The 19,741-nt window shown below is 40.9% G+C and overlaps 1 pseudogene; it reads left to right on the forward strand.

Moving 5' to 3' along the window:
- Positions 1 to 7,340: 7,340 nt before the first annotated feature.
- LOC110213602 (large ribosomal subunit protein uL22 pseudogene) lies at positions 7,341 to 8,312 on the forward strand (annotated as a pseudogene).
- Positions 8,313 to 19,741: the final 11,429 nt, after the last annotated feature.

Below are 19,741 nucleotides of genomic sequence, written 5' to 3' on the forward strand. Positions count from 1 at the left end.
GAGGCCTTCATCCCTAGAACTAGAGTTTTATTTATTTATTTTGAAGGTGTGTAAAATCATTCGCATACTTTATTTCATTTGAACTTTACAAACTTATGAAGTAGGTACTACAGGATTATCTTCTTTCTTTTTTGTTTGGGTCTTTTTTTATTATTATTTTTTGATATTAATATATTTTTAGTTTTCAACATTCACTTCCATAAGCTTTTGAGTTTTAAATTTTCTCCCCCTTCCTCCTCACCTCCCTCCCCAAGAAAGAATGCAATCTGATATACATATACATTCTTATTAAACGTGTTTTTACATTAGTGATGTTGTAAAGAAGACTTAGAACCAGCAGGGAAGAAGAAACAAAACAAAACGGAAGGAAAAAAAGAGCAAATAGTATGCTTCTATCTCCAATCAAACTCCATAGTTCTTTCTTTGGAAGTGGATAGCACTTAGAACTAAGTTTTAGAGAGGCAAAGGTAAAATGTGAGATGCCCCTAAAAAATCCAGCTGAAGCCTGAGGCTGGAATCTCAGGGGGTAGGGTGGGGTTGAGGAGTTGCAGCAGAAGGGAGGACTTGGGGATGAACAGATGCTAGAAAATCAATCAAATTGGAGGCAGAAGGATGGAAATCAGGAAAGAGGGAAGAGAGAGAGGAAAGGACGGAGCCATGAGAGAAGTCCTGGTTCTTGGTGGTTCTATTATGGTAGGGGTTTCTTTAAAGACACCTGGGTGACCTTAAAAGCAGGCAGGGCTGTTTTTCCAGGTATTTAGTACCTTTAAATGCCGGTATTACCCAGAGCAGGAAGATGTCCTTGGATCATAGAAAGGGACTTTAGTGCTCAAAGGGCTATAAAATTGCGCATACCCTTTGACCCAGCAATACCGTTTCTAGGTCTGTATCCCAAAGAGATCATAAAAACAGGAAAAGGACCCACATGTACAAAAATATTTATAGCAGCTCTTTCTGTGGTGGCAAAGGATTGGAAATTGAGGGGATGTCCATCAATTGGGGAATGGCTGAACAAGATGTGTTATGTGAATGTAATGGAATACTATTGTGCTATAAGAAATGATGAGCAGGCTGACTTCAGAAAAATCTGTCAAGACTTGTATGGTCCGATGCTGAATGAAGTGAGCAGAACCAGGAGAACGTCATACACAGTAACAGCCACATTATGGGATGACTGACTTGGACAGACTTGGCTCTTCACAGCACCTCAAGAATCTAACACAATTCCAAAAGATTCATGATGGAAATTGCTGTCAACACCTAGAGAAAGAAATATGGAGTCTGACTGCAGATGGAGGCGTACTATTTGCTCTTCCTTTCCTTTGCTGTTTTGTTTTGTTGCTTCATTCTTAAGGTTCCTCTCATTAGTTCTAATTGTTCTTTATTACATCATGACTAATGGGAAAATACGCTTAGCATGAATGTGTATGTAGAGCCTATATCAGAATGTACACCATCTTGGGGGGGAGGGGGGAAGAAGTGGGAGGGGGAGAAAATCTAAAACTCAATCTTATGGAAGTGAATGTTGAAAACTAAAAATAAATAGAAAGAAAGAAAGAAAAAAGAAAGAAAGAAAGAAAGAAAGAAAGAAAGAAAAAAGAAAGAAAGAAAGAAAGAAGAAGAAAGAAAGAAAGAAAGAAAGAAGAAGAAAGAAGAAAGGAAGAAAGAAAGAAAGAAAGAAGAAAGAAGAAAGAAAGAAAGAAAGGAAGGAAGGAAGGAAGGAAGGAAGGAAGGAAGAAGGAAGAAAGGAAGAAGAAAGAAGGAAGGAAGGAAGGAAGGAAGGAAGGAAGGAAGGAAGGAAGAAAGGAAGAAGAAAGAAAGGAAGGAAGGAAGGAAGAAGAAGGAAGAAAGAAGAAAGAAAGAAAGAAAGAAAGAAAGAAAGAAAGAAAGAAAGAAAGAAAGAAAGAAAGAAAGAAAGAAAGAAAGGCACTTCAGGGGCCAACTAGTAAAAATCTAGTAAATAAGGGATTTGCCCTCATTTTATAGATAAGGAAAAATGAGGCCTGGGGAAGCCAAGCGATTTGGACAAAGTCATATAGATGGTAAACACCAGAGACAGGATGTGAACCCAGGTCCTCAGTGGTGACTTTGGGTGTGTGAAGGAATATGTGGTACTGTATCTCCATTATGGTTTGAAGATTAGCCCTAGAGGCTGATGGGATTGGAGGAGATTCTAATCATCTCTGATGCCTCCAACATGCAGAAACTCAATTAGAACAGGAAAACAAAAAAGGAGATAAGGAAAAGTCATTGTTTTCACCTCCCCAGCCCTCACCCCTTTAGGACATCTAGTGCCCCGCTTTCTCTAAACATTGTTCTTCCTCCCTAACTTTTTCTACCCCCAAACTCTGCTTAATACTTTCCTCCTGGAAGCCTGCCCTGATTTATCTAAGCTGCTTTGACACTTTCCTCTCAGAACTATTGTATACAAACCATATTGATGTCTAGAAAGCGAGAACCAAGACTTTGATCTGTAGAGAATCACTCTACAGCTGAGGGAGAGGGAGGAAAGTGAGCAGAAAGACAATGAAATAAAATACTTCTTGGATCTTTTCTACTGAGCTTTAATGTTTACAAAATACTTCCCTCCCAATGACCTTGTGAAATAGAGAATTCCAATATTATTTTCTCCATTCAGTCTGAAATTATTTCTGTACTTCATACGGGAACAGAAACCCTTTTCCTCTTCTTTCTCTTTTTTCCTACAATTATATATTTCCTATATATATTCCTATAATTATATGTGTTTCCTATAATTCCTATAAGGCCTATTAGGAGTCCTTAAGCTCCCTGCTACAGAAAATGAGGATGGAGAGGGACAACCAGAGACAGGTGTGTAGAGCTGAGGACAGGATCAAATGCTAACATTAACTCAAATCAGACTCACATTCATAGAATCGAAGATTTAGAGCTGCTGGGGCTTCAAAGACCAGCTAGTTCAACCTCTGAATTTTACAGACGAGGAAACTGAGGCCCAGAGAGGTTAAGTGGATTGCCTCTGGACACATTTAAATGGCAGAGCCAGATTTATACCCTGACCTGTGGACTCTAAATTCAGTGGGCTTTTCACCACAACACAATGCCTTTCATTCATTCAATTAATCATTTAATTAATTTCATTTAATCATTCAACAAATATTAAATAGAGAATTCCATCCAAGCTGAGGTCCTCATCAGGTCTCCTAACCCATTTTTCTGTCTCCAGTCTCACACATCACTCCCTCATCCCCTAATCCCAACAACACCCTCAATCCTTATACATACATACATGTGTCTATATATATATATATACACACACACATACACATATACATATATATATATACACACATACACATATACATATATATACACATGTATTTATCATTACACATAGATTATTGAAAGATGAATTTTCTAAAGCCCAGTTCTTTTCAAATCACTTTCCTGATAAAAAAAAATGTTCAGTAAGTCTTTACTGTCTACAGGATCACATGCAAACTCCTTAGCCTGACATTCATAGCTCTCCAAAATCTGGATATTCAGGTTAATTTCCCAGCCTTATCTTTCACTTCTTGACCACTGTCTAGCCTCAAAGGCCCACTATTCCCAGAGTTCCTGCAGTTTTCAATTAAATTGTTGTTTGTTCCCAGAATGTCTTCGTCATCCCCAGAATGCCATCTTAGCCTACTTCAGTCCTTCCCACTTGTTAAGACCAAGCTCAGAAGTAACTTTGTCCATGGAGCCTCCCCTGATGACCCAATCAGATCTCCTTCCTAGAACCTCTGATTGTTCGTAAGTTCCCATTTTCCATACGTGTGCATCATGCTCTATTTTGTATTGTAATTATTCAGGGGCAATCAGGTGGTGCAATGGATAATGCTCTGGCCTTGGAGTCAGGAGGACCTGAGTTCATATCCGGCTTCAGACACCTGACACTTACTAGCTGTGTGACCCTGAGCAAGTCGCTTAACCCCGAATTGCCTCACTAAAAAAAAAGTGATCATTGTATTGTAATTATTCATGAAGGTGCCTCATCTCCCTGCCCTCAAGGTCATAAAATCCTTGGAGGGCAGGAGACCAGTTTTATTTGTCTGTACATCTCAGTGTTTAGCATAGTGTGCAACACACAGTAGGTGCTTAGTAAATGGTCCTCAGTGTTCTGCACACAGTATAGGTACTTAATAATTGGTCCTTAGATAGCGTTCTGCACACAGTAGGGTCCTTATACAAACATGGACCTTAGATTGATTCTCTTCCTAAGTATATAAAGAGTAGCACATCCTAGCAATTAATCAACCATTATTAAGTACCTACTATGTGTCTACTGTGCTAAACCCTGGAGATACAAAGAAAGGCAAAAGACAGTCCCTGTCCTCAAGGAGCTCACAGATTAATCCAGAGCTCCGATCACCTCCCCGATGATCATAGTCCATGCTAAGCCTCCCACCCCCAAGACAGTCCCTGACCCCGGTCCCCCACCCATCCCAGGTCCCTCCTCACCTCTGAGTAAAGTTCCTAAGAATCAGGTCCTGGCTCACTCCTCTCTTCCTGGGCTCCCTGCTGCTACCACAAAGGCCACAGCCCTGGACATCTACCCGACTAACTATGCGCACCCCTTTTTATCCTCTAGTCTTCCCTCCTTGCCAAAAGCCAGCTCCCTCTGACTGGCTACCTCTCTGCCCTATGTCCTACCCACCTTGGGCACCTTCTGTCACCACTGCCTCCTCCCCCCATTCTGATGGGGGAGACAGTCCCTGGGCAATGCAGGCACTCCCTGACTATTGTGGGGGAATGCAGAGCCAGGCGAACTTTGCATCAAGTGGACTAACTGGGCTTGGCCCCAGAGGGAAGAATTTAGAGCTAGGGGTGAAAGCCGCAGGTGAAGGTTTTGTTTGATATAAGGGACAAACTATTCAAAAGTGGCATAGGCTGTCAGCCGAAGGTAATGGGTTTCTCCTGATCAGAAGTCTTAAGGCAAAGGTTGAAGGATGATAGTAATAATAACAACAACAACACTAGTTGTTTGACCCTGGGCAAATCACTTAATTGCTGCCTCAGTTTCCTCATCTGCAAAATGAGGATAATAATAAATAGTACCTACCTCTCAGGGTTGTTGTAAGGATCAAATGAGATCATAATTATAAAGGGCTTAGCACAGTGCCAGGCATATAGTAAGTGCTATGTAAATGTTAGCTATGATGATGATAACATTTTAGGGTTTGAAGATGACTATTTATGTAGATAAATTGTTTTTTGTTATCCTCACAATAGTTCTGTGAAGAAATACTATTATTATCCCCCTTTTACAGATAGGGAAACCGAGGCTGAAGTTAAATGACTTGTTGAGGGTCATACAAGTACTAAGTATCTGAGGTAGTATTAGAACTCAGATCTTCCTAATTCAAAGCTCAGCAGTCTATCCTTAAACCATCTACCTAGATGAATGATTGTCAGGAATGCCTTAAAGGGGACGGGAAACAGACTTGTGGTTTCTTTGGTTTGAGAGGGTGACTTAACTCCTTCTACCAATGCTGGTGGGCACCTTCTCTTCAATTTATAATCTTAGGGAGTTGTCTAGATCACAGAGAGGTTAAGGGACTCATTCAGCCAGTAGCAGGACTTGAACCCAGGTCTACCTGGCTCTAAGGCCAGTTCTCTAACTACTAAACCACTGCTTAAGTATGGGTTGGTCTAGACAGGCCAAAGGCTCCTTCCAGTTCTGAGTTGTGTGATCTGTCACAAGAGGTAGAGTGGTACAAAGGAAAGAACTAGAGATTGGGACCTACTATATTTGAGCAAGTGACCTGTAAGGTCCTTTCTTATCACTTCTGTACCTTAGTTTCCTCATCTGTAAACTGAGAGATTAGGTTATCTATTTTTTTTTAACTTTGAATAATATTTTATTTTTCCCAATTACGTGTAAAGACAATTTTTGATATTCACTTAAAAATTTTTTTGAATTACAAATTCTCTCTCTCTTTCCCCCTTCCTTGAGACAGTAAGCAATTTGATATTGGATATACATGTGCAATCATGCAAAACATATTTCCACATTTTAGTCACGTTGTGAAAGAAGACACAAACCAAAAAAAAAAACCCACAAAAAATAAAGTGAAAAATAGTGTGTTTCGATTTGTACTCAGACTCCATCAGTTCTTTCTCTGGAGGTCGATAGCATTTTTCATCATGAGTTCTTCGGCTGGATCATTGTATTGCTGAGAATAGCTAAGTCATTCACAGTTGATCATTATCACACAATGTTTCTGTTACTGTGTACGAAGTTCTCCTGGTTCTACTCATTCACTCTGCATCAGTTCATGTAAATCTTCCCAGGTTTTTCTAAGAGCACTCTGCTCATCATTTCTTATAGCACAGTAGTATTTCCATTACAATCATGTATCACAACTTGTTCAGCCATCCCCTCAACTTCCAATTCTTTGCCAGGTTATCTATTTTTAAAATGTATATTAGATTATAGGATCTCAGATCTAGAAAAAGACTTCAAAGGCCAACTCCTTCATTTAACAGGTGGGGAAACTGAGGCTCAGGAGAAGTTAAATGACTCACCACACAAGTTATCTAGTGGCAGAGCCAGGATTTTAACCCAAGGCCTCTAACCCTAAATCTATCATGATTTACTTTGCATCATCGCTAAGGTGATTTTTTTTCCTTTTTGAGGCAATTGGGATTAAGTGACTTGCCCAGGGTCACATAGCTAGTAAGCATCTGAGGCTGGATTTGAACTCAGGTCCTCCTGACTCCAGGCCCAGCGCTTTATTCACTGAGCTACCTAGCTGTCCCTCAAAGATCAATTAGCAAACTCTTATTAAATATTATTACACATGATCTCATTTGATTTTCACAATCAAATGCAAGAATTATTACCAACATTTTACAAATGAGGTGATTTGAGTCTCAGAAAGGTGGAAGAATTTACCAAGGTCATGTAAACACTGGTTGTTTCATCCTCTCTCCTCTGACTCTCAGGCTTTTGTTCTCCAGGCCTTTGAGCCTTTACCTGTTTGATTCATCACCCCTTCTCCTCTTCCTCCTCCTCCTCCTCCTCCTCCTCCTCCTCTCCTCCTCCTTCTTCTTTTTCTTCTTCTCTGAAAACTTCAGATTCACTTGTGAACCCATTGATGATCTATCTGCTAATTTTTAAAAAATTCTTATTCTTTAAAGCAGATTCCCTAAGGAACACTCTACCTGCCCCCCAGTTTGGCCGTTCTTAGTCACCATCCAATTCAAGTTCCCTTGGGATGATCCTATTTCCTGAACATGGCATGAAATTTCCTGCTTCTGTGTTTTCTTTGATCCATTTCATCTGCCTAGAATGTTCTCTCTTGGCCCATCTGTCTTTCAAGACGGTCCCTATCTTCTCCAGGAAGTTATCTGAATTGCTGATGTAGTCCGCTCTCTCCTTCTGTTCCTTGGTCCATTTGATACGCTTTCCTCTACATTTCTGCAGGCACAAGACCTGTACACGGCATGGCCTTACGGTGATGGATGTGCCAAATGGAATTGGTTTGTTTCCAACAGAATTCCTCAGCCTCCATTGTAGTACTCTTCCCATCTCTCATCCTGGTGTGGAGGCGTCTCTTGGTTGGCTGCTGATTGCGGAGAGGCCTCCCCTACCCAGGTGTTCATTTTAAGGTCACCATAACTTTTAGAAGGACTTTGACCTGCTTTTTGGGTTGGGGGGGCACCCACCCTGAAGAAAATGTAGCTCTTGCTCTTCTCTTGACCCGTCCTAGGTAACCATTTAAAATGGTGAGGTACTGTCTTGATCCAGAGAACCCCACAAAACAGTGCAAGTCAAGGGGTTCAAATCTCCGGATCCACTTCAAGAACACCCATGAAACAGCCCAAGCTTTCAAGGGCATGCATATCCGGAAAGCTATCAAGTATTTGAAAGATGTCACATTGAAGAAACCATGTGTTCCCTTCCAGCGATATAATGGTGGAGTTGGCAGGTATGCCCAGGCTAAGCAGTGGGGTCGTTCACAGGGTCGTTGGCCCGAAAAGAGTGCTGAATTCTTGCTGCACGTGCTTAAAAATGCAGAGAGTAATGCAGAACTGAAAGGTTTGGATGTGGATTCTCTTGTCATTGAGCGTATCCAGGTTAACAAGGCTCCCAAAATTCAACAGCGTACTTACAGGGCTTATGGTCAAATCACCCATACATGAGTTCTCCTTGCCATATAGAGATGATACTTACTGAAAAGGAACAAATTGTTCCTAAACCAGAAGAGGAAGTTGCTCAAAAGAAAAGGATATCCCAGAAGAAATGGAAGAAACAAGAGCTTATGGCATGGGAGTAAATATGACATTAAAATGCAAATAAAAGTGAAATGAAAACAAAAACAAAAACAAAAAATGTGGTTCTTCCAAAGTGTCAAAGTATTGCTCCAGGGATCATAGGTCTTGGAACTGGAAGTAAAGCAACCATTGTGATACGGGGGAAGGGACACTGACTGGAGAGTCAGAGGACCTGGGTTATCTGTGGCATTCAGGGCAAGTCATGTAACCCTCCTGGGCCTCTGTATTTACTTCTTAATTTACTTACTTCATATACTTATTTTACTTAACTTACTTCTCTGTAAAGTGAGGGGTTTCCATTAGATGATCTCTCAGGTTCATAGGTCATAGGGTTATTATAGGATCAAGAACCGAAGGGGATCTCAGAAGCCATCTAGTCTAAGCCCCTCAATTTACATACAAGGAAATTAAAATTGAGAGGGGTAATTATAACTTGCCTAAGATCACTCGGAATCAAACCCATCCAGTGAATTTTCTACTATACCGTGTTTCCTGGGGTTACTAGTCTTTTGTTGAAGTTTGGGGTCATGCTACTATCTGTGTGACCTGGGGAAGTGGTGTGACCGTTCTGGGTTTTGCCTTCCTCACAAGTTTAAAAAAAAATGAGATTGAACCCTATTGGGTACCTTCTAGCTCTAAAGGGTCTATCTGTCCTGAGCCTGTCCAATACAATGGACAAATGCCTTCTGGATGGAGGGACACCAGGGTGTTATGCCAGAGTCAGAATGCATTTGTTCAAAATCTGGTTTGGATTATTTTCTCATCAGTGATCTACCTTTACTTGTACATGGTGATGCTTGCCTGCCACCCTTTGCCCCCTTCCCCAGTATGCCCATCCAGGCAGCCTTCCTGGACCTGGGAGCTTATGCCCCTGGGTTGGGCATTTCATGACTCAGAAGCCTTGCTCATCATCTTCAACCTTCAGGCCTGTCCGGGTTTCCTACCCCCTCCTGACCATGTATAAAAGACATTAGCAGAGTCTTGGGCCAGGACATCCCTAACCCACCTGTGTTGAAATCTGGTGCCACCCTCTGGGCCTGCAGCCCATGTCCAGTAAAGGCTAAAGATGTACTCACTGTCTGGCCTTTGTCTGGCTTCTGGCTCCATGTGTCAACATTCTGTTTGCCCTGCTGATGGCATCGCTTGTCTGCCTGAGGCCAAACTCCTGGGACTGTTTCGTCTCTCCTCCCTTTATTATTTTCCCATACAAGCCCTCTCCTAAAAGAGGCTCCTGCTCCTATTTATTCACCCCAACATAATTATAAACTAATGTTTCTTGTCTCTGCCCCATAATGTTTGTGCTCCGATCTCTCTTCCTCTTTGCTCCCCTCCCTTCGCATGACTGTATTTTCTTGCTCTCTCGTTTCTTTTCTTTTTTATTCTCTGGATCTTGCCTGATAACAAAAGCAACAATTTATACCTCACATTTCTATGTAGCTTTAAAGCTTACAAAGCTATTTCTTCCCAAAGGAGGTACTGTAGTACAGGCAACATCATGCCCATTTTACAGATGAGGAAACTGAGGTGCAAGAGGTTGTTAAATGACTTGACCCACAGGCATAGCTCAGATTCAAAGTCAGACCTCTTTTTTTTTCCCCCAGGCAATTGGGGTTAAGTGACTTGCCCAGGGTCACACAGCTAGTAAGTGTCAAGTGTTTGGTCTGAGACCAGATTTGAACTCAGGTCCTCCTGACTTCAGGGCCCATGCTCTATCCACTGCACCACCTAGCTGCCCCCCAACTCAGACCTCTTGAGCCCCAGGTAACTCAAGGCTCCTGCTGCTGTACCTTGCTGCGTCCTATAACTTATGGGTGACAGGAGAGTAGAAAGACTGAAGGTGCTGGGGACCTCCACAGTGGGTTAAAAAGGCTTATGCGTTCAACAGGAATTTTGGGAAGACCCACTGTGGGCAGAGCATATACTTGGAGCAGGGATGATGCAAACTGGGAGGATTACAGACAATTCTTGGTGTAGGAGTTCTGAGGAGGGAGACATCTCCTTGTCTTGGGGGCTGAGGTGGTCAGGAAGCCTTCTTAGAGGAGATATAAGATCCCCTAAGAAACTCTTAGAAGAATGGTAGGGGATAATTTAGGGTGTCAAAGCATGAATAATGGCAGGACAGTGGCAAAAGAGAGTCAAGGGTGGAGGATAGCATAGAGTTGCTGTGTTCAACTATAGAGTTAAGAATCTGAAAAGAAGGGGCAGTTAGATGGCGCAGTGGATAAAACATTGGCCCTGGAGTCAGGAGGACCTGAGTTCAAATCCGGCCTCAGGTACATAACGCTCACTAGCTATGTGACTCTGGGCAAGTCACTTAACCCTAATTGCCTAGCCAAAAAAAAAAAATAAAAAGACTCTGAAAAGGAGACCAGAACAGAGGTGTCAGATTGGGAGAACAGGAAGGTATAGAAGGACAGAATGTTGTAATGAGGAGGAAGAATAGGTTTAAGAGGAGTAAGGGTTGGGGGCAGGACAGGAGGTGATCAAGGAAGGGAATTTCAGAATTCAGAATCATAGAGGCAGTAGTTATGGCCAATGGTGAGATGTAAGGTATGACCATCTCTGTAGATGGCTGAAGTAGAATGGAGATAGGAGGCCAGAGGGTTAGAGGAGACAGAGTGCCCAGGTATGAGATTGGACACAAAGACAGTGAGATAGGTTTGGAAATCATTGAGAAAGGAGAATGAGTGAACTGGAGGCCAGTGAAGCCTAACAATAAGGGTCTGGATGGATGACAAAAATAGATAGAGTCAAGCTCAAGAGAGATTGATGGGTGATGGCACCAAAGGAAGAGTTTGGAGATAGCCATGGGGAGCGAGGAGAGCATAATTCCTCCTCTGCACCCATTATGTAGGGGGCATGAGTGAAGAAGCAACTGACACTGGAGAGGGAGTTTGGGACGCAGAGGACCCTGGGAGATGGAGGGACAGGATGTTGGGACCTGGACTTGAAGGAGGCTTCTGTGTCCCTGGGCTTAGGCCTAAAATTGACACTTAAGACTGCATCTTCCAGAAAGAAGAGTTATGGACACCCACCAATTCACTTGTTCTTTCCCATATGGAGGATTGGCATATGCCAATAGGAAAAGACCTTAGCAGTCAAAAAGGCAGCTAAGTATCCTAATGAAAGGAGTAAAGAGGACTCTTCATGGGGCAGCTAGGTGGTGCAGTGGATAGAGCACCGGCCCTGGAGGCACGAGGACCTGAGTTCAGATCCAGCCTCAGACACTTGATACTTATTAGCTGTGTGACCCTGGGCAAGTCACTTAACCCCAATTGCCTAAAAAAAAAAAGGGCTCTTCATGTGGCAGCATGGGACTGAAGCACATGAGCAAAGGAGAGGGGAGAAGGGCTTTTGGGAAGAAGAGCCATGAAAGAGATGGGGCAGGGCATATGAATGATTCTGGTAATGATTAGAAATTTAGAGCTGGTTCCTTAAAGCAAGTGTGTTTCAAGTATGAGCAATTCCTGAACTTATCTGGGAATGTGGGAACCAGAATGACCTGGAGATGCTATGCAGAGGATAGGGCTGAAAGATGGGATACAGACCATGTATGTAGATGTCAGAACAGATATTTCCCTTGCCCTCCATTCCATCCCACCTGCTGAAGCAGGCAAACAGCAAAATGTGTACATGACCTTTGGGAAACTCCCCAACTCCGCCGACGTTTCTTTGGGAATAGGGACAGAAGGAATCACACCTTTGTTTTGCTACTGTTATTGTTCAGATACTTCTGATTTCATTACCATCTGGGGTTTTCTTGGCAAAGAAAATTTCCCTCTCCAGCACATTTTATAAAAGAGGAAACTGAGGCAAACAGGGTTAGGTGACTTAGGTCACACAGCTATGAAGTGTCTGGGGTCAGATTTGAACTCAGGTCATCCTGACTCCATTCAATGGGCCTGTGGACATATAAGGTATGTATTTCACATGAGAGAGATACCATACTTCAGGGTAATACTTTAAGTTAGAGTGACTCTACAGGTACCCAAGGTTGGTGGAGTGGATCATAAGGAAGAGTTTTCCTAATTACAGGCTCAAATACAAGCCATTTGTATTTTTGTTGGTTGAGTAAAGCCTACCTCATATTCGATGTCTTGTGAGCCTAAGTGGGAGCTTCGGACCCTTTGGGGAGAGAAACAAGCCACATTCTGATATGCCCAGAGGAAACCCTTCTTATTGCAGAAGTTCAGAGCTGGAAGGGACCTCAGCAGCCATGTAGCTGATTCCATACACCCCAAAAGAATTCCCGCCAGAATATACCTGAAAAGTGGCCGTCTAGCCTCAGTTTGAAGATCTCCAGTGAGAAGCACTGACCATCCCTTAAGGCAGCCTACTGCACTTTTGAATAGCTCTAATCATCAGGAAAATTTTCCTTTTTTTCAAGCTTAAATTAGTCTTTCAGTAACTCTCATCCATTACTCCCAGTTCTGCCCTCTAGGGTCAAACAGAACAAGCTTTCCAGACACTCGAGTATAACTATCACACTCCCCATGAGCCTTCTGTTCTCCCAGCGAAGCATACTCTGTTCCTTCAACACATCCTCTTACGGCATGGTCTCAAGACCCTTCACTTTCCTGGTTGCTCTTCTCTGGGTACTCTCCAGTTTAACATCATCCTTCTTAAACTATGTGGTCTAGAATTAAACACAGTATTATGGATGTGATCTGACCAGGACAGAGTACCATAAAACTTCCGCTTCCTATTCAATCAATATTTATAAAGCTCCTACTATGTGTCAGTTAGGTGGCACCATGGTGCATAAGACCTGGAGTCAGGAAGACTTATCTGCCTGAGTTCAAACCTTGCCTCAGACACTTACTAGCTGTGTGACCCTGGGCAAGTCACTTAACCCCGATTGTTTCAGTTTTCTTATCTGTAAAATGAGCTGGAGAAGGAAGTAGCAAACCACTTTGGTGTCTTTGCCAAGAAAACCCCGAATGGGGTCATGAAGAGTTGTGACTGAAACAATTGAATAACAGCAACAGAAATGGAAATAATAATAGCATTTATTTGATAGAGTCGTCGTGAGGATCAAATGGTATGTAAGAGCTTTTCAGACCTTAAAAGTGCAACATTTAAGATCTTGGGGTCTTAGAATGGGTGTTTAACCAATTTTAGATTAATTAATTGGTCTCAGTCACTAGCACTCTCTCTCTTAAAATGACTTTGTATTAGAAAAGTCAGTGGAATCAGGAAAACAATGCTCAGAATGACAACTCTGTAAATGGACACAAGAAACTCAGCAGGAGGCTGTGGAATTTTTAAAAAATGCTCTAATGGCCCCGAAGAAGAGGGGCACTGTGTATGGGTGTGGAATATTGCATACACTGTCAGACTAGGTTGATGGATTGTTTGGTTTTACAGACTTGTTTCTCTCCCTCCCCTCCCCCCTTTTACTCTTTGTTAGAAGAGATGGCTCACTAGGCAAGAAAGAGGTGGGCAAAGGGGAGGAGGGGATATATTTGGAAAAGATGACATAAAAGCAAAAAAAATAAAAATTATTTTTAAAAAATTAAAACAGGTTAGGGAAAGCTTCCTGTAAAAAGATGGGCTTTAATGCCTGGCACATAGTGCAGTTGTGTCCAACTGAAACTGAGGAAACTGAGGCAAACGGGGTGAAGTGACTTGCCCAGGGTCACACAGCAAGTAAGTGTCTGAGGCCGGATTTGAACTCAGGAAGATGAGTCTTCTTGACTCCAGGCTAGGCACCCTGTGCGCTGAGGACCTAGCTGCCCACACATAGTAGACACCTAATACATGTTGTTGAATTGAACTGAATTGAACTAAAGACAACCAGGAAAGTCAGTGGACAGGCTTGAGGAAGGACAGTATTCCCAGGAATAAGGGGCAGCCAGAGAAAATGCTAGGCAGTGATATCTCTATTAATAGAGCTCCTGGGGGCAGCTAGGTGGGCAGTGAATAGAGCACCCGCCCTGAAGTCAGGAGGACCTGAGTTCCAATACGACCTCAGACCAAACACTTGACACTTACTAGCTGTGTGACCCTGGGCAAGTCACTTAACCCCAATTGCCTAAAAGTAAAAAAAAAAATTTATATATATAGCTCCTGTTTGGACTGGCTGATTTGGCAGCCACTGTTGATGCACATTAAACTTTCAGTCCACTAAAACCGCCAGAGCATTTTCAGATAATGGGCTGCCTGGCCGTGCATCTCCTATTATGTATTTACAAACTTGGTTTCTTGAAACCAAGGATAAGATGTTACATTTTTTCCCTATTAAGTTTCATCTTGTTAGATTTAGTTTAATGTTTTAGCCTGCCAAGATCTTTTGGATCCTGACTCTGGATTAGCTAACCCTTGAGCTGTACGTCATTTGTAAACGTGATGAGTGTACCATCTATGCCTCTATTTACACAATTGATAACATTATGAAACAGCACAGGGCAAAGCACAGATCCCTAGCCTCCTTCACTGGGAACCTGCTTCCAAAATGACATAGAACCAGGAATAACTACTCTTTGAGACTGGCTGTTCAACCACTTTCAAATCTATATAGTTGTCATCCTGCCATCTTTTCTACAAGAATAGCATGAAAGACTTTCTTAAACACTTAAATCTAGGTAAAATCTATCTATGTCGATCTCTTCTTTCATGATGAGCTTAGCAACTATCAAAAAGGGAAATAAAAAGGGCGGATAGGTGGTGCAGTGGATAGAGCTCTGGCCTTGGAGTCAGGAGGATCTGAATTCAAATCCGACTTCAGACACTTGACACTTACTAGCTGTGTGACCCCGGGCAAGTCACTTAATCTTGATTGCCTCACCAAAAAGGGGGGAAGAAAAGGAAATAAAGTTGAAGTGGCATGAACTAGTCTTGACGAAGCCATATTAGTTTCTTGGGATCACCACCTCCTTATCCCTTATCATCTTTAATAACGCATTTTAGGATTTTTCCAGGAATTAAAGTCAAACTTACTGGCCTATGTGTGCTGCAGTTCCCATTCTCTTTTCTTTTTGGAAAATTAGAATGAGTACTTGTCCAGTGGTATCTCATCTGTTCTCCATAATAAAACAGATACTTATGAGACATACCCCTAAGGTGGATCTCAACCTGCAGTTATCAGGTCTGGGAACCAAACAACCAACAGGTTACATAGTCATCTATGTTTGTCTTTGGCAATCAAAAACACCCTCTCTTTTTTCTTTTGTAATTAAAAAAAAAAGATTTCTTTTGGGCGGAGCAGAGATTTATTGATGCTTTTTAATGTTTTTTTAAAATAAGTTTTTATTGATGTCTTTTTTTTTGTACCATCATAGTTATCCCAAGTATTTCTGCTCCCCCTCCCAGAGAGTCAACCTATATAATAAACGGTATTTTTCAAAGTGGAAAAAAAAATCAGCACAACTGATGGATACATTGAACAGCTCCAAAAACATAAGCAATGTGTAACAGCTGTGGACCTCCCACCTCCATGAAGGGGTCAGTTATGGGTGCCCTTTCATATCTATTCATTTGAGTCTGGCTTCATCTTTAACATTTTGTTACATTCACTTTTGATTTTCTGGTATATGGTAGTTCTTTTCATTTACATTGCTGTAGTTATTGTGTATATTGTTTTCTGCATCACACTGCATCAATTTGTGTAGATCTGTCCATGCTTTTCTGTATTCATCCTACATATCATTTCTTATTGCATAGTCATATTCCATTACATTCATGTACCACAGTTTGGCCATTCCTTAGTGGCTGAGCGTCTATTTTGTTTCCAGTTCTTTGCTATCACAAAAAAGTGCTGCTATTAATATTTTGAAGCATATGGGAACTTTTTTCTTATCAATGACCTCTTTGGGGTGTAAGTCCAATAACAGAGTCTCTGGTTCAAAAGATATGAATATTTTAGTCACTTTATTTACATGATTCCAAATTACTTTCCAAAATGGTTGCACAGTTTTTAACCAACAGTGTGTTACTGTGCCTATCATTCACAACCCCTTTAATATTGAGCATTTCCATTTTGGGGGGTCATTTTTGCCAATTTGTAGGGTGTGAAATAAAACCTCAGGTTGGTCTAGCTTTATATTTCTCCTATTTTTGCTGATTGGGAACATTCTTTCATGTGGTCATGAACACTTTGCAATTCCTCTTTTGGGAACTGTTTGTATATGTCCTTTAACCACCTGTTTATTGGAGGATGACTATTAATCTTACATATTATTACTAGTTGTTTCTATATTTTGGATGTCAAGCCTTTATTTGAGAAATATGATGCAAAGTTTTTTCCCATTTGATCACTTTCCTTCTTATTCTAGATGCATTAATTTTGTCTGTGTAGAAAACTTTATCTGTGCAGAAGTTTCTCACGCAATTAAAATGATCTATTTTATCTTTTCATAATTGCCTCTGTCTCTAGTTTGATTAAGAATGTATGTCCTACCCGTAATTGTGAGAGATCTATTTTTCTAATTTTTAAAATAGTGTTAACTTCAATATTAAGGCCACTATCCATTTAGAATGTGTTGTGGAATATGGTGTGAAATATTTACCTAAGCCTAATTTCTGCCAGCCTGCTTTCCAGTTTTCCCTACAGTTTTTATCAAAGGTTTTTTTTTCCCTCTAGGTAATTTACGTTTTCCTCTTTATCAAACATTGGGATATTGAGTTCCATTTTTTCCCGAGTCTCTCGTCTACTCTGTTCCATTGATCTCTCTATATTTTAGCCAATACTAGTTGGTTTTTGTGAGAAAACTTTATTGCATTATTTGAACCCTGGCTTAAACAATGAGAGAGGCGGAAAAACCAGACCTGTTCCTTAGAAACCAGGTTTGTTTAATGCTTAACTCAGGACCTAGGTTATGCTCCCCAGAAACCTTTCAGATCTGAAGATTGATGTGAGTTTCCTTTCACTGTACATCTTAAACAACCCACAAGTCTTATCTGGCATTTACTAGCTTCCTTGTTCCTTTGTTTAAATTCTACATAATGTGTATCTTGGTGTAGAGCGGACCACCCTTTTCTGGCTCTCCCCTTCTGCCAGACAACTTAATAAACTTCTTTCTAAACTATTTCAGTTCTGGGTTTTGTTTTTTTCTGCCACATCATTTTGATGACTGCTGCTTTATAATGTAGTTTGAAGTCTAGAAGCAGCATTCCTCCTTCATCCCTATTTCCTTTTGTCATTTGCCTTGATATTCTAGATCTTTTGTTTTTCTAATTGAATTTTATTGTTATTTTTTAACAATTTCTAGAAAGTTTCCCCGTGGTAATTTGATTGGTGTAGCATTAAAAGTGTAGAATTACTTTGGTAGTATTGCCATTTTAATTATTTTCGGCATAACCTAGTCATGAGGGCTGAATATTTCCCCAGTTATTTAAGTTGTTTGTCATTTCTTTTTTGGCTAGACAATGGGGTTAAGTGACTTGCCCAGGGTCACACAGCTAGTACTTGTGTCTGAGGCTGGATTTGAACTCAGGTCCTCCTGAATCCAGGGCCGGTGCTCTATCCGCTGCACCACCCAGCTGCCCCATTTGTCATTTCTTTAAATAGCACTTTGTTATTGAATCTTGACAAGTCTTTTGTGTGCTTTGGTAGGTTTATGATAGTTTATGCATTTTGTAGTTATTCAGAATGGAATTTCCTTTTCTATTTTTTTCTTCTTGGGTTTTGTTATTATTACATGGAAATACTTTTGATTTTTAAAGGTGTATTTTGTAACTAGCAACTTTGCTAAAGCTATTAAATCATATCAATTAGTATCTTTGCTGATTCCCTAGGATTTTCCAAGTATACCGTTGTATGGTTTTGTGTCCTTTTATTTGTCTTTATGCCTTTAATTTCTTTTCCTTGTTTTATTGCTGTTGCTAGCTAGCATCTGCATCACTATGTCATATAATTCTGGGGAGTGTGGGCATGCTTGCTTCACGCTCAGATTTATTACAGAAGGTTCTAGAATATCTCCTTTTCATAAGATGATTGTTTTAGATAGATGATTTTTATGATATTAAAAAAAGGCCCTCTATGGCTATACTTTGCCAGGTTTTTAGCATAAAAGAATGGTGTACTTTGTCAAAGGATGATCTTGTGGTTCTGGATGTTTTGATTTTTAATATAATTAATTATGTTGATTATTTTCCTAACACTGAACCAACCTTGTATTCCTGGTATAAATCCTACTTGGTCGTAATGAATGATTTCTTGGATAAATCTCTGTAGTCTGACAGGATTTTGTTTAACATTTTTGAGTTGGCCTCGTGATGGAAAATGCTATCCACATCCAAAGAAAGAACTATGGAATTTAAATGCTGATTGAGGCATACTGTTTGCTATTTTTTTCTTCTATTCTGTTTTGTTTCCTCTTTCTGGTAATTCCTCCTATTGGTTCTAATTCTTACTTACAACATCGGTAATGTGAAAATATGTTTAATAGGAATGCATATGTAAAGCCTATATCAGATTACGCACCGTCTTGGGGAGGGTGGTGGGGAGGAAGAAGGAGAAAAATCTAAAACTCAAAAGCTTATGGAAGTGATTGTTGATAGATCAAAATAAATTAATTAAAAAAAATAATAACAACAACAGAAAAAGAAAATCTCTAATCCTTCATCTTGCTTTGTCACATGACCCAGAAGAGCAATCACTTTTTGTGAACTTGTGAACATATCACTTTCTCCTCCTTACCCCAGGAACCATCTCTTGTAACAAAGATTAAAGAAAGAAAAGATAAAAGGAAAAAACTCAACACATCAACCAGGTCTGACAGTATACACAATATTCCATACCCAAAGTCTGTCATCCCTACAATGAAGAGAGGGAGAAAACCTTGTTTTTTGACCTGTAAGCAGTGTGAATGTGTGGGAGTTTTTTTGTTTTTGTTTTGCCCATGTAGGTTCTGTGTACCCACATGGATCTGTTGAAGTAGCTTGTAGGGAGGCAAGAATAGATATCTCTGGAGCTTCCTCTCTCCTTTCCTTCTCCAAGAGTAGATTTTGATTTCTGCCATGAGAGGAAGCAGGAGGCTGAGACCAGAGGCCGACCACTCTGTTCTCCTCAGAGAGAAGGGGGACCAGGTTAGAATTATATTTGCTCCCTTAAATATTGTTAGTTTGGGAGAAATTCTTTTAGGTTCAAGCTATACTCCTGATCTCTCTCTCTCTCTCTCTCTCTCTCTCTCTCTCTCTCTCTCTCTCTCTCTCTCTCTCTCTCTCTCTTCTCTCTCTCTCTCTCTCTCTCTCTCTCTCTCTCTCTCTCTCTCTCTCTCTCTCTCTCTCTCTCTCTCTCTCTCTCTCTCTCTCCTTCCCTCCCTCCCTCTGTCTCTGTCTCTCTGTCTCTCTCTTCCATTCTGACAGAGTGAGAGAGTTTTCCTATTGGGAGTGAGATAACTCAGCTTAACCAAGAGAAAGAGTCTCAGATCTTATTCAAGGGGAAATTCCCCAAAATCTCTAGTGTAGTAACCTGGGAATAGGGATATCCTGAAGTGCT

The sequence above is a fragment of the Phascolarctos cinereus genome, unplaced genomic scaffold (genome assembly GCF_003287225.1).
Source record: "Phascolarctos cinereus isolate Bilbo 61053 unplaced genomic scaffold, phaCin_HiC Scaffold_5;HRSCAF=322, whole genome shotgun sequence".
In the NCBI taxonomy this organism is placed as follows: Eukaryota; Metazoa; Chordata; class Mammalia; order Diprotodontia; family Phascolarctidae; genus Phascolarctos; species Phascolarctos cinereus.